Source organism: Rhinatrema bivittatum, chromosome 8, assembly GCF_901001135.1.
Source record: "Rhinatrema bivittatum chromosome 8, aRhiBiv1.1, whole genome shotgun sequence".
Lineage (NCBI taxonomy): Eukaryota > Metazoa > Chordata > Amphibia > Gymnophiona > Rhinatrematidae > Rhinatrema > Rhinatrema bivittatum.
In genome coordinates this window covers 118,167,562-118,181,736 of record NC_042622.1, presented here as the reverse complement: position 1 = coordinate 118,181,736, position 14,175 = coordinate 118,167,562, and positions in this window count along the sequence as shown.

Sequence of the window (14,175 nt, the reverse complement as noted above, 5' to 3'; positions counted from 1 at the left end):
TTCCATTTAGAAGTAATATTTTTGCAGGTAATTCTCCCTCTTGCTCAACCTGCAAGACTGTGTATATGAATATGTCTATAGAATTATCATTAAAGTATCTCAGGATCTTGGGTTGATAAGCCTAACATGAGCAATGATGTATGCTCACATCTTTATCTTAACTAAAATATGATGGATGTCTTTAAACAGGAGTTTTAAGTTAACAGAGAAGAATCTCCATTTAAATACTGCACAGCTTTTGTGATGCAGTAATTACCCAAGTATGGTGAGAAGATGGCTGAAGGAGTAAAAGAGAGTCTTGAGCAAGCAGAGTTTGAAACTGCTGAAAACTTTGGGTAATGGCCTCCCAGGAGAGTTAAAAAGAAATACATTCACTTTGTTGAGTGTGAAAACTCCTGGACTCAGAAGCCTATCCTTGTTTGGATCACTATTTGATGACATTGATGCCTAAAGTAAAGGAAAATGTATACTTCTGTATTAAATGGGCCTTCAAGCTTCTGGGAACAGCTGCTGCACTCTGTGCTCAGACTGTTTGCTAGGATTGTACACGAGGAAAAGGAACACATTTTTTGCTTGTTTGTCAAGACTTCATAGTAGACTGGACATGGAAAGAGCCATTCTCCCTTGTCTAAAATCGAATGACTTTTATTTATTACAGGAGATGAGTCGGTGACGTCAGAGGTTCAAGTCAGGCCTGTGGTATTGCAGCAGGTGGCGAAAAGGCCATGCGTTAAACAGATCTTTTGCTCTTTAATTGCCATCACATTCTGTTTTGCTAACAGTTCTGTTTCTATTCAGATTATAGCCGAGAGCAATAAGAGGAGTTTGCTAGCAAAGAGCTGACAGGGCAAATTATTACAACAAAGCCAAGGTTTTGCCAGCTCTGGATTTTGCATGCATAGGGAAGTCAGGCCAGAGTTTTCTTCCTCCTCCAGAAAGTGTTCTGTGCTTTATTTTGCCTCTTAGAGAGAGAGGCCTTTTGCTTTCTCTGTTAAACATACAGCGTTTCCTTCCTGGGCCTGAGAGAGGATTTGTGTTTATTTGGATGTGTTCTTTCCATTGTAGACTCTGCTGCTGTTTCCTCCTCCCCCACTGGCCATCTATTTTCGCTCTGCTGTGTCTCAGCAGCTCTGAAAGGGCATTTTCCCCATCAGGATTGGAATCTGGGGGTTCTTTTTACCATTACTGTTGGAAGATTCTGATTCATAAGTGTGAAATATGTAAAGCTAGAATGAAAAACTGGCCATTTCGTTAGTGATTAAATATTTTTAGCAGTCTGTTACATGTGTGTGCATACACAGACAGACACAAATAGACAAATCTGATATTCACCTTTGGGCTCTTTGTGCTGTTGCTAAAGTCTGAGATCTACAGAGAATTATAGCACCTGAAAGCAAATTATTTTTTTTTTTTTTTGCTGCTGCTACAAGAGGAAATGGCAAGTCTTGCTTTTAAAAACTTGCTTTGATGCTCCTTCCCTTCTGCTCCCTAATGGCTTTCCCTGAACTTTGATCTCTTTAATTAGCCTCACTGAAGCTTTTTGATCCATTCACTAGTAAAGGGTTTTTCTTGGTTCATGTTTTTGGATGATTTTCAAACTTTTATACCCTTTTGGCGATTAGATTTAGCTATTATGAAGTGGCACCAAGCCATCATGCTTAGGGCTTCCCAAACCTGTCCCGGAGACCCCACAGTCAGTCAAGTTTTCAGGGTGTGCACAGTGAATAAGATAAATTTGCATACATTGGAAACCAGCATCTATACATTTCTCTCTTGCATGTTCACTAAAGAAGGAATTCTGACTTTGCACAGCACACAAATGGTGGGTCCAAGATGCAGCAGTCAACATGAACTATTAAAATTGTTGAAATGTGGGGGCTGGATGGGAGGAGGCTTACCCCACCCAATCGTTTCTTTTCAGCAGTTGGCAAGGAGGAGAGTCGGGATTGTAGATGCGCTGTGGCTGTTTCTTTTGTGGCTCAGCTGGTCCGGCGGCTGTTCTGTGTGCTTTACTAGAACAGGAGAGGGCGGAAAAGCCTGGTCCCAGGAATGAGCGGGAATTGGGCGGCTTGGCGAAATATATCACCGAGCCTTTCACTTTTCAATTGCAGGTTTTCATCTCGAATTAACACTGTTTGAAAGCCACTCAGTAGCCTAATGAGGTGGAGGTCTCCGTTTTGTTAATGTGTAGAGGGCATCCAGATGAGTAAACTAACCAACTGGTGGCCTACTTCGTTTCAGCAAAGCAGACAAGGCCTGCGTCAGCACTTAAAAGTAATTACTTTTTCACTCCTGTGGAACGAGATTGAGGCACATTGCTCTCCATGGACTCAGGCCCATGTTGTAATGGACCTGTGGAGAGTGAAGGAATTATGTTTACAGTGCTTGCTTAGACCTTGCCACAAACAATTACTTAAGAGAGAAACATTGTGCTGAAGCATATCATAATGTAACTATTATATAATGACTTGTTCTAAGTCTGTGGCTGGCTGGAGTGCGAGGCATGATCTGAATGCACTTTTATATCATAGGGAGCTTGGGAAAGACTGAATAATAAAAGCCAGTTTGCCTCTCCCTCCCCCAATAGGTCACATCAGTTTTTATTCAAATTCTTCCCAAAACTCCCTATGAAGTAAAAACGTATTCACGGCATACTTTCACCTTTCAGCGTTATAATGCAAATGTCACCGAGCACAGGCGCACTGACTGATGTCCCATTAGGTAGAGTGGATGACTTTAATGAGGGAGAGGAGTAGGTAAGTCTGATGGGAGAGAGGATTGCCCAGAGGAAGGGGGAGCTGCCCACTGAGCGTCTTGCAACTCTTGGAGGAGCCCCAACCTTCCTGCCAATCTCACGGTTTAGAAAGAAAAGGACTCCCCACCGCTTTTGAGAGAGATTTCTCCCCTGCGTTTAGGTGGGCAATCAGACCTTGGGTACAGTTCATCCTTCTTCTGGCTGAAGCAGTGCTGTTCCCCATTCTTTGGTGCCAAGGCGGTAGAGAGGAAGGCCTTTCTGCGGCCCCTGCTATTATACACCAGGGACTTTAATTGTTCTGCTTTCTAATAAGACTCTTGGGGTGAGTCCTTTAACCTAAGTGAAGGATGCGTATTTCTGCCAGTAAAGGGTTTAACATCAATAAGCTATTGTCTTGGGCCAGTATATGTACGGTTCATCTTTGCACTACTGACATGAAAAGTATGTTTTAGGATGTATTACTGAATAAACCACCACCCTGTGCTGTGGCCGATTCTGTCTTCTCATGGCCCTAATTGCTTTGTTGCTTATAGACATGTGTGTGCTTTTACAGTATAGAGCAATCAGTATACTTTATCAGAAGGGGCAGTTTTAAACCACTGTCTGGAACAAGAAATATAACATGGTCAGGTTAATTATGATAATGAGAAATAATTAAAAAAAAAACAAAAAAAAAAAACACCAAACAAACCCAACATTCTGTGCTTATTTTCATTAAGTTTATAACATTGCTTTATTTCATGTGTGTTAAGTGCACAACCTGAGCGATATTTACCTAAAAATAAATAAAAGCAACAAAATCTTCCTAAATTGTTTATTGAAAAAAAAAAAAATATATATATATAATTTTACCCATTTCTCCGCAAATCCCTGAGATAAACTGTGTCCAAACACTTGGATCATGTTTGACTGAAGACTGAATGCTCTCCTCTTTCCATAGAGGTTTTAAGATGATTTACTTTTCCTCTTTTAATTTTGGCAGTCATTTTTAGGTGAGCAGTTTGAACAAAAGCCAGAACTAACTCACATTTAGGCTCTGGAGCCTGGGTTTGGGCAGGCGCTCATCAGAATTGTTTTGCAGCGTGGCATGAAGGAGGGATATTACACTGCAAGGTGACTGCTTAGTGCTTATGGGCAAGCCTCAAACTGTCAGCTGTGGGACATGGCCTGCAGGTCCCTTCTGCCTACGGCCTTTGCAGCATTGTTTAGAAAGAACGTATGCGTCTATGACGTAGTACCTGGGGACTCTCGCACCTCCTGTTGATGGGGGACGTTTTCTAACAGAAAACAACAGGCATTGAGTTGAAAGTGCAATTGCTGCATGGTATTTTCCTCTATTAATCCAGACACCCGCCTCCCCGCATGTTGTGGGATCCTGCGCTTGTTTTTAGCTGGCTGAAGGGACGGCAGTTTTCAGACTGCCATTTTACACACACAGATCAATAGATACATGCCTAAAAGGTTTTGAACATTGTCGTTAAGCTATTTTATTACTAATATTTTCAGGCTCTGTGTTGTGTATTAACATATTCATTTATACAAAATGCACTCACAGTGTAGTTTTCATGATTCAAGCCAAACTCTTTTCTATCAAACTGATGTCGGCATAGGGTTAAGAATATAAAGCAGTTGCTCTGCCTTAATTTCTGTGCGTTATGAGTTTACTCAGCCATTAGAGCTAAAGTGAATTACTTGCCTGAAGTCTTCTATTCTTCAGCAAGCTCCAGGCTTTAAAGCAGCTGCTCTACCAGACTCCCTCTACAATGTTCATTTTAGGTTTCAGGATAAATGAGTGTTATAAAGTTGGACATGTATCATTCATCTTTTAATCTTAAGTAAACACTCAGTTGCTGCCAACAAGCTCAAGCTAATTCCTACACAGCATGAATATGGCACAAGACAGGAGATTTAAAAATATTCAGCAGAGGCTGCCAAAATAAGAGAGGTAAGTTTTTTTTACTCCAAAATCTATAAAGCTATCTTCTCTGGACAATTAGAACATATACCTGGAACAGGAGAGGGGCACACTGGTATTTTGAAGGGCGTTGGTAGTGCTGTGCTTTTAAACAAGTGGCAGATCTCTTAACCACCATTTCCTGCACAGCTGAAAACATTTCAAAAGCTTACATTGTGGACATCCTCCGTTTACTGCAAGATTAAAGGCAGCAATTGCAAATGGTCTGCCACAGGGAAGCTGTATCTGAGGAAGAAAAAGTGTTTGTTTGACTGCAGCCAGCTGTGATCATTTCAGCCTTGCAAAAACTGTGTTGAAATGCAACATTTCTCTTGTAAAGTTTGATTGTGTTAATATTTATTTTCTCTCTCATCACAGTGTCAGCATTTTCATGGCATGTTAGAACCCTTTTGGATTCAGCACACCTCGGCAGTGGGTAGTGTTCCTTTACAGCGGTGACATCAACAATACTTTGTTACAACCACAACCTTTGTGGTTCCTGGCCTCCCACCCCTCAAGGCAGCTATCTCTGCCTCAGGATGCAATCATGTACCTTGAGGAACCAGCCACTTGACTTTACAATCAAATAAATATGATGAAAGACACTGGAAGAGCAATTTTCAAAGCAATATCTGCAGGCAAATCAACTGTCTGAAAAATTGCCCTCTCTATGTGACAAAGTCCACATATTGTTCCACATTGCCAGGAGCATGTTTAGCTTTGGGCGAGGATAAGTATGCATGCATTGCATGTATTTTCAAATCTATGATTGTACTTTTCCAGCAAAATTCTAGCCACATCAAAAAATAGGTGTGACAGCAAGTACTTTTTATACCGACTTTGAAAATTGTTGCAAAGACTGAGGTAAAAAGTCTGCATGGAGTTAGCACCAATGCAGGCAGTATGAAAACTGCTTCCTATATTTTCCTATGAAGAGCCATCAAGTTGGCTGATGTTTGCACTGACGTACATCTCCTTAGACTGATGATTTTAGTATAGTGCCCATCCTGCATTGATGTAGGTGTCAGGAAGTAATGAGAACAAGTGTCCAAAGTGAAATATCTGCAAATTTTTTCTTGCATCTTTTACAAAGGTGCCTGGCTGTATGCACCAGTTGGTGATTATAGAACAATACATTACCTGAGGCTTCTTTACATCATCAATCAAGCTAATTAAAAAGTACGATGAGTGGGACCTTGGGCCAAGCAGAAAAATGGCTGCCTAGAAACATATGCAGATGATCTTTGTTCATTGACGAAATAAAACTACAACCATGTTAATTGAGGTATGCCTTTATTTTTAAATGAAGCTACACCTGTAGTACATATTCTTCATAGGCAGTAGGACAAAAATCAGCATCACAAGTGGGCGTTGTGGGATTATTTAGCCCAAGCCTGACTACTTAGGAGCTCAGAGCCCCACACACACTGAATTTAGAGGCATGTAGATTCTGTGTTTGGTCAACCTAGAACCTGTTAACTTAACTTACAAATATGCAGGGCCACAGAGCACTGCCCTTGACACCTAATACGCCACTGCTTGCATAATTGCTTTCTGCTTATATATCTCCACACATTTGCTTTCTGCTGGCAGAAAGATAAGGTTACCTATTTACATAATCCATTTTCAAAGTGTCCCTTACTATGTGGCAACTGAACAACACAGCATAAAAGAATGAGTCAAACAGACAAAGAGAAGCAGCAGGAGGAAGATGGAAGACAACCGATGGACAGATGCTGCCCCCATGTGCTTTTCTGCACTGGACTGTTTACATAAGGGATATCATACTGTATTGCTAATATTGCCGTTATTAGTTCTATTGTTATATATATATATATATATATATATTAAATATCTTTGCATTATTGTCATAACTGAGCATATGTATATATTAAGATTACCAGATAATAAATATTGATATTAATTATCCTGGGATCTGCTATCACTGCAGTATGTTATGTGTGTGTGTAGTATGCAGTGGGGAGTGTGCTGAAGCTATCAGAGAGGGAAGCTGCAGAATTCTACCCCTTTGTGTTCTTGTGTATTTGCCACACCCACAAGCAGCATCTAGCGGAACAAAATTGGTGTGACAAGGATGGAATCCTAGGGATTTATATGAGGTTCAATTATTGCAATTTCAGTGCTTTACCATATTTGATTAGTATTAACTGTTTGCACATATTGTCAATGTGCAATATGTGGCATAGAAAAACAGGATTAGGGGAGCAGGTCCCTGGGATGTAGTGGCACAAGCTTGGACAGAGACAGGGAGAGAGGGCAAAAGATTGGGAAGGAGAAGACCTTGATTGCCCCCCAAGCCATAGCATCTAACCTAAAGAAAATCCAGCTAGGAAGGAAGGTGGTGCTGCTTATTGCACTGCATAAGTCATGGGAGAGTATGGAAGGATATAAAACTGAATGCAAGTCCCTCTAGTGTAAGGTATTTGATATGGAAAGGCAGCTACAAATACATCACAAACAGCTACAGCTCAGCATAGATAAAGCAAGCCACTACCAGGGGGTGGCACAGGTGGACAGGTGACACTTGCAAAGTGAGAGCTGTAATTGCTGCCACTTCAGCTGAATGGGATCATGATATGTGGGACGGCGACATTTTCAAATCCTGTGGAGATGAGGAAGAAGTTGATGAGGACAGCTATGCCCTGCCTAAGGAGCTCATCAAGGAAACAGAGCAGTCAAGGTTTAGCTGTGGCTGGCTATACGAAACCACACACCTGTCCACTTGAAAAGAATGAAATGAGAATATTTATTTATTTAAATTCTTTTAATATACCGATGCTCAAGACCAGGTTTTATCGTACCGGTTTACAATAAACTAGGGGGTAAACCAGTTAATGGTATGGAGAGGCACAGACAGTCCCAGAGACTTGTGCAGACTTCAGACATCTAAATAAACAGTTATGTGACAAAGATGAGAAGCTGGAGATCCTTTGAGACCATTACAAACCTGCATGCCCTCTATCAGAATCTCCAACACCAAGACCCTCTGCAAATGAAGTGGCAGGTACTACAATGCAAGTATAGCACTAACTGTGAAAAGGGGAGAAAACTACCCCGTAGAGAGGGGGAGTGGGGATATATGCATCTGTGACAGGCCATTAGCCCATAGCCCTCTACTTGATCAAAAGACTGAACCAATCCATAAAACTCGGTCAGTGAAGAATACGTTTCATATCTGCTTTCAATGTAAAATGTTGGGCACATAGCCAGAATGTGTCACACAGCAATGCGAACCACAGTCCCTCAAACGTTACATTCACCATTTAACTCCCCTTCCCCGCAGGTCTGGGGATTGTTCTCAGACTTTTACTGAATGTGAGGTTGGTTGGCTCCATTTCTTGCACCTGCTCTTTGGCAAGCTCTATTTCTGCTTAAACAATGGGGGGCCTGGCCTCAGCTAATGTTGAGGGGACTATCTAAAGTTTGGTTAACAAAAAGCTGACATTTATTTATTTATTTATTTATATAAACATTTTATATACCATCATTCGATGTATAGATCACAATGGTTTACAAAGTGACAGTCATAAATTCAACAAAATCAGAAAAACAATTGGTTACAGTGTTGGTAATAGTCTGTAGGTATTAATTTCCATCTATCTAAAGATGGTTTCTTGGACCTATGGAATTAGGCTAGTACAAAACGCGTGGAGTATGTGTAATTTTTGGATAAGAATGGTAGTTTTCACATCTAAGTCTGTGGGTTATTTGAGAATCCTGCGTTCTCTCAGTTGATTTATTCTTTGTGATACAATTATTTTTTTACATTCATGTCTTTGTGACTCCATAGATTCTTTGCTTTTAAGTTAAATTATATGCGTTTATGAATAGCCAAGTTTTTAGTTCATTTATAAATTTCTTTCTATCCGATAGGTTACAAAATGTCTCAGGTAGAGAATTCCATAGTTTTAGACCCGCTATGGAGAATATTTGATCTCTTATTTGTGTCAGATGTGTGCTCCGTATTGTGGGAATATTCAGTAGTCCTTTATTTTGGGATCTTAGTGTTCGTTGAGGGTTGTATGGCTGTAGAGTCACTCCTAACAGTCCGGTGTTATTGGAATGAATGATGTTGACTATTGTCGTTATTACTTTGTAGTAGATTCTGCATTGTATTGGTAACCAATGAAGTTCCATCGGGGGGGGGGGGGGGGGTGATATGTGATCATATTTCTTAGATCCTATTTATAGTCTTGCTGTGGCACTGAAGTAGTTGTAGTGTTTTTAAGTGACTTGCTGGGAGACCTAGAAGTAAGGAGATACAGTAGTCTAGGTCTGAGAATATGAGAGTTTGTAACATTGTACAAAAGCCCACAGCAGTTAACAGTGGTTTCAATCTTTGAAGTATACGCAGTTTGGTGTAACCTGTCTTAACCACTTTCCTGATGTGCATTTTCACCGTTAGGTTCTCATCTAGCTGGACACCTAAACCCTGTACTTGATTTGAGGGATTAATTTGAAAGTTGCTGTTAGTTTCCCTTGCTATTTCTTTTATGTCTGTGTGGCCTGTGAAATTTGCATTCTAGTTAATTATGCAGTAGCAGTATACATTAGGGCATGTTAGTAGAAATGTCTTGAACCAATACTGTTTCATATTGTGATCTGATACAAGTTTATGCTTCAGGAGGAAAGGCAGCCCCTGCCCTTCTCTCCCACCCTTCTTTCTCTAAATTTACTAACCGAGACTTTGGATTTTCTTTATTCTAAAACCCTATTAGGGACGAAATGAGGCTTTGTTCCTTTCTCTCAGTGCCTCTCAAACAACTTGCTACTAACTGTATTCTTTTTTTTTAATGCTGGTGAGGATTCTATCCCTCTGTCTTTGAGTGTTGAGGTATGTTAAATAGGGATCTGTGAGAGTGGTGAGTGCCATCCAGTAGCGGGTTCCCCCTCCTGGTCACGTGAGAGTGTGGCCTGACACTAGCAGGTCAGTCTGGTAAATCTGGGAATCCCTGAGGTGGCAGGCTAGCCCAGTGATCTGGTGAACCCTAAGGAGCTAATTTTCAAAGCAGTCCTTTGGAACAAATTGCCGACTGACCTAAGACTGGAACCCTGCCTTCTTACCTTCCGAAGAAAACTTAAGACTTGGCTTTTCCTCCCAAGCCTTCCCCTAATTTCTAAATTGTCAGTCCAGACTCATCCCAACTGACGGGACGCACGCACTAGTCCCAGTACTCTTCATATGTACTTTACCTCTAGTTAATTTCTGTCTTTCTACTTCCTGGCTACTCTAGCCCCCAAGTTCAATCTCCTTGTTATATGTAACTTTGCTTCGGCCTTCTTGTTTGGTTAATTAGTTAATCCCTAAGTTCCATGTAAACCGGTCTGATATGAATCCCCTCATGAAGATCGGTATAGAAATATGTTAAATAAATAAATAAATGTAATATACTATCATAGCAATTTTCAAAAGCTTTATTCAACTAAAGCACACTTACACGAGTAAATCCTATGGACAATTCAATGGCATATAGTGTAGCAATTTTCACTTACTCGAGTAAAGTGCGTTTATTCAAGTAAAATCCAGTTTTCCTTAAGTAAATGCTTTTTAAAATCAAGCCCTATGGTGGAATGCAAGCCCAGTAACTCTGGTTAATCCTAAAATGAAACAGTAGAGTGCTTTCACATAGACAAATATATGTGTTCAAATTGTCTGGTTTTCTCTCTATCAGCAGTTGAGTTTTTTTTTCTTTTCTTTGATGAGTTTAGCTTTGCTTGAAGGAGGAGATAAAATAAAACAATGAATGCCTTAAGTTAGTCTTTCCCATTATCTACTTTTTAGGAGGACTGCTTTGATTGTTTGCCTATGAAAGTCTTGCAGCTTGCCAAATACCAGACTGGATAAAAGAAAACTAAGCCACACTTAATAAGAATATAACATTGTGTCTTGATTTAAGATTGAACTAACCTTTCTCTTGAGAGACTTTGTTTATAGAAAGTAATGATGATGTTTCTACAAAGAAGGAAGAAGTCAATCTGCACCCTTATTTTGTGGTTTTTGCAGTTCTGAACAAGTTTTTGCTATTGAACTTGTCATTTTAATTCTTTGCATTTTTGTTCTGAATTTTTCCCCTTTTCAATTATTTGAGGCCTTCTGTGATGTTGTGTGTGTAGTCTTATATATGTTGTCTGGTGTCCTATGGAGTGGGATCTGTGAAGGGGGTGGGGGGTAACCAGGATGAGAGATGAGGTATGAATACTCTTAGGCTGGATTTTCTTTAATCAGTAGGGAAAGTATATGCAAATATTTGGGTTTATAGGGGAGAAATAAATAAGAAGGGATATAAACATTATGCAGCTGCACAGCACTTGATAATTTACTATTTTTATTTTTAATTTAATTTTTTATATACCGACTTTTCATGCAAGCATATCAAATTGGTTTACAGTAGTTAGCAATTAATCATTTAAAACTATTTGCATTTCCAAAGAAGAAGTAAATACATTATTTCATAATATAATTAACATAGCAAACTAAATAGTATGCTAAATAATCAAAATTTCATGTAGAAGCTTCTACATGAGTAACTACACTTAATCCTGTCATTCTTTGCAAGAATTTCACCTTTTTCCCAGAAAAAGTGTAATGATTGACAAATTACACTCACTACACAATTGGAATTTTCAGTATGAGATCTGCCACAAACAAAACAGAGACAGTCCAGGCCTTCCATAAAGGGACTAGGCTCACCAAGAGGCAATCAAGGAGCAAGAATCGGGCAGAGATAGTACATAGGCCATGTGCCCTTAATACAGGAGAGCCAACATACAGTTACTTGTATATAAACAAGCAACTCAGCAAAGTACTATTAAGGCAGACACATTACTTTGCACCAGTCATTTAATAAACTATTACTTTGCATTTCTAAAAAGGTTTATGATGATATTTTATTTATGTATATCACTGCCCTCCTTGAGTTGCTGGTTAGGCCAAAAGAGACCCTGACATCCGTATGTTAAAAGGGAGAAATTAGGGAGGGATGTGGATAGGTGGTACACCTTAGTTTTAATTGTTCCAGATACATACAAAATATATTAAAGCAGGTGTGAATGGCCAGAATTCAGTACAGAGTGGAAAGACAGCCAACTAATTACAAATGTACAACTCAGGAGATAACTGTGAAATTTTGCTAAGCAGGCCATGATGCACAGCCACTGAAAGCTTGACCATGAACTGATGAGCTGGGCATCCCCTGAAAGTCAAATCATGTGTACAACCACCAGCACAGAGATTACAATGAATGACAGGATATGCTGGGAACCACCTCAGTGGGTCCTGGCAGCATTTTGGCATGCCCTTCTCAAGATTTCAATTCAACCAGACTGCTGAGGCAGCTAAAGATGAAATAAAATGTAGATGGGAGTTAGAAATTCCTGTTTGGGGTTATCTGGCCTGCTACACAAAGTGAACAATGAAATTGAGCTTTCTTGCAACTATGGTAGTATCCCTGATCTTCTATAGTTGCTAGTTTTAGGACACCAGCATTTAATATGTATTCATATTGTTTTAATAGTGCTGACATCAATATAACCACTATTATGAAATCTTTCACAAGCAGGTATCAGTGTATGTTCTCTGAGTCCAGCAGGTGGAATATGTTATGGGATTTTTTTTAGGCTGAGTCTATTGAGAACTCAGAGCCACACACAGACCAAATATAGAGGCATATAGAGACCTGGCCTGGCCAACTAATAACTGGTTAACTTACAAATATGCAGGGCCTCATACCTAATACCTCACTGCTTGCATAATTGCTTTCTTGCTTTCTGCTTGCATATCCCCACAATATTGCTTTCTGCTGGCAGAAAGATAAGGTTACCTCTGACACAATCTGCTTTCAAGGTGTCCCTTACTATGCGACAGTTCATCACCACAGCATAAGAGGAGGAGATATACGGGCTAATTATCAGAAGCCTGCACATGTAAAAATGGGGTGTTACATGCGTGGCTGGGCCTTGTGCGCACCGTGCATTTTCGGAAGGGCCCAGCCACGTGCATAACCATCCTTATGTGCCAAAGTGCCGGGACTCTCAGAAGGAGTGGGCCGGGGTCTGGGTGGGAAGGGGGGCAGGCTGGGACAGTGCCATTCAATGCTGTCCCAGGGGAAAGGCACTACTTCGTTGAATACTCTGGAAATTAGCTGTATAAGAATGTGCAAATCAATACCCACATATTTGTATTTTTAATTTTATAAGGATACGTGTGTAGATTTTTATTGCATTAATTTGAAGCTTTTACCCCCCATAAGTAAGCTTTTACATGCATGAATCAGGGAATTTTCTAACATGTTTGTGGCAATGAAATAACCAGTTTTACTATTTAACTTACCAGTTTGCTCAGTGCAGCTGGAGCTCGTGAAGATCCTCCTGGCTCTTCAGCCTGTAGTCCCCCCCCCCCCCCCCCATTGCACCCAAACCTTCTACCCAATAACTTTTTCACTTTAATGTTTATAGTCACTTACACCAGATATTGAGCAGAAATAAATATATGCAAGTAAAAGATGTACACTTTAGCATGATTTAAAATAGCAACTTATGCACACACATGTTGGTCCTGCCCTGGACTGCCCCTGGCATGCCCCTCTCTTCCATGTGCATAGTTATTCACAGACTCTGATTTCCACACATAAGTTGCAGTTTTGAAAAAAGCATCTATTTGCATTTGTATTATTTTATGTACCCAAGTACTAATTTTTATGCACTCAACATTTGAAAATACACCTATTATACACATCCCTAATACAAAATCTACTCATCTTAAAGGGCGAAATTAAAAAAATAATGGTAAGACAAATTGATTTAAGTGAAATTGAGAGAGAACATTTAATAGACATTAAGGATAAATTCTGAAAACTACTGCTAGGGAAAACTTGAGTATAGGGAGAGTATAATACCAAGGCATGAAGCTTGCTTACTCTTGGGTAAATGTAAATGGAATTAAAAATAAAACGGTCCAATAAAAGAACTTCAGTTCTGCTTTGGCCACAAATTCAAATGTCAGTTTTATGAGTTTAATTAAAACTATATTTAGATCCCAGGGCAAAGAAGGGTCTTTAATCAGAGATTTAATATGGTTTAGGCCTTTCGTGAATCTGGCAATTGTAGGTTGATGAGAGAGAAGACAACCTTTGAACTTTTCATGGTAGGATGCTATACCACTAAGTGTACTGTGACAGAGTTAGTCTTCAATCCTGATTGAGAGAGACTTAAGTTACTGAAGTAACACAGGAACAGGTCACATAAATGGGTCTAGTTGTAGAATAGAGTATCAGACAGTGAATTTTTTTCTATTTGAAGTTATAAGATAATCTTGTTGAGCATTTTTCTAGATACTAAGGGGGTAATTTTCAAAAGGAGTTACATGCGTAAATGTAGCTACTATTGTAGCAATTTTCAAAAACCCACTTACTCAAGTAAAGTGAATTTACTCAAGTAAACCTGGTTT